This window comes from Cyprinodon variegatus, unplaced genomic scaffold (genome assembly GCF_000732505.1).
Source record: "Cyprinodon variegatus isolate N-32 unplaced genomic scaffold, C_variegatus-1.0 Scaffold406, whole genome shotgun sequence".
Classification (NCBI taxonomy): domain Eukaryota; kingdom Metazoa; phylum Chordata; class Actinopteri; order Cyprinodontiformes; family Cyprinodontidae; genus Cyprinodon; species Cyprinodon variegatus.
The window spans coordinates 147,991-149,844 of NW_015150859.1; positions in this window are offsets into that span (position 1 = coordinate 147,991).

The window sequence follows — 1,854 nt, forward strand, 5'->3', positions numbered from 1 at the left end:
AATCAACCAATCAATCAATCAAACTACTTAAATGTCCGTAGGTATGTTTTTGATTCAAGATTTTTACTAAAGTTGCTATTTTATTTTAGAACTGATTTTTCAACTGACTAATTATACGTCCTAATTAAAAGTTGGGATTATAAGATACTTTTAGTTATTGCAGTAATAAAGGGGTTATATAGCATTTTTTTTCCATTTAGCTGTGAAGTTTTTGGTTTTATATCAATGTTTGTTCTTTGAAACTGATTTTACTCATAATAAAACTATGATAATCTATTAAAATGAATACCGTTTCTTTTTTTAAAGTCCTTGTTTCCTTGATGGTGGGTGTGTGTCTTCCTCCTCTAATTGCTGGGTGTTACCGACAGGTGTGTCTGCACAGCTGGAGCTCAAACGCAGCAAGAAGGAGGTTAAAGAGGAACTGGTTCCTGAGTAAAGATGGCCTCCCATCCCAGTCAGAAAGACCCAAACCAACAGTTAAGAAAATGACAAGTTCAAAACCTCTGGAGCAGAGTCGCAAAAATGCAGAAGACTCATTAATTGTAAAAAAGAAAGATGTTGCTCTTTTCATGGTAGAAGTTATCAATTGTACTCAGATGACAAAGAAAACAAAAAAATAAAAAATAAAAATAATGGTGAAAGCTGCAGAAAAGTATCTTGAAGTTAAAGATTTAAACTGGGAAACGTTTGAAAATATGATGGGAAAACCAGTAGGACCGTCAGAACCGGCAGAGTGACCAAAACTTAAAGATAAATTAGAAATTATGACGACAAATTATATTAGGTATGTTGGGTTAAATTAAACAGTTCAGAAAAATATGAATTTATTTTATTTTTATTTAATTTTATTTTCTGGGGGTGAGTCTTGTTTCCTGTGTCCTTGTTTAATTCCTTATCAGTTTGTAAAGCACTTTAACTACTTTGCCAACCACCATAAAATCTTATAAGAAGAAGAAAAAGAGTAAAGATGGCCGAATACACAGACTTTTTAGACTCTTATTTGTAAAAAGTCAAGTATTCTTTTTAAACACTTTTAAACATACCAACAATGTATTTATAGCAAACTGTCCCAATAAATAAGAGTGTTTGCAGGGGCGGTTCTAGGATCAGAGGTTTAGGGCTGCTGAGCACCCAGGGAGCTTTCTGGACAGGCAGGATATATTTCACTGTTTTCTACAAATCGTATCTGAGACTTTTGAGTTTTGTTTTCCTGTGTTTTTGTCTTCTTGGACGAGCTGTACGGAAACTTACCTGGCTTTTCCTGACCTTCCACCTTGATCCTCTCCTTCCCCTTGTACACCCCTCCCTCCTTGGACTGGCAATCCTAAAATGGATCGTATTTAACAAGGTAAATATTTACAGTTGTGCTTGAAAAATTAGACACTCTCAATAAAGAAAAGTATAAATTCTCAACAGTAATTCTAATAACAAGTAACTGAATTTTTTTTTTTAAAAAGCATACAAAATGATGATTTGATAAATTGTAATATTGTTTTTAAAAATAATGACTTAAAAAACAGTCCCAGAAACATTAGAGCACCTAGCTCATACACATTTCACCAACAAACCTTCAACAGGAGCAGAAATCTGACTAAATATGTAAGAACACCCCTGATTGCAGTGATTCCCTCAACATTTTAGGTTAAGAGCTCCATAATGCAGGTTTACCTGTTTGTTTGTTTATCATTGATATTTCTGTTGAACAACAATTCAAAATTAATGGCACTATTTTTGTTAGTGTTGCATTGATACCGATACCAGTACCGGGCACGGCCTCGATACAGCACTAAAATGGTGTATCGATATCGGCGAACAAATAACGCACCAATACCATTTTGAGAGCCAAAAGTTTCT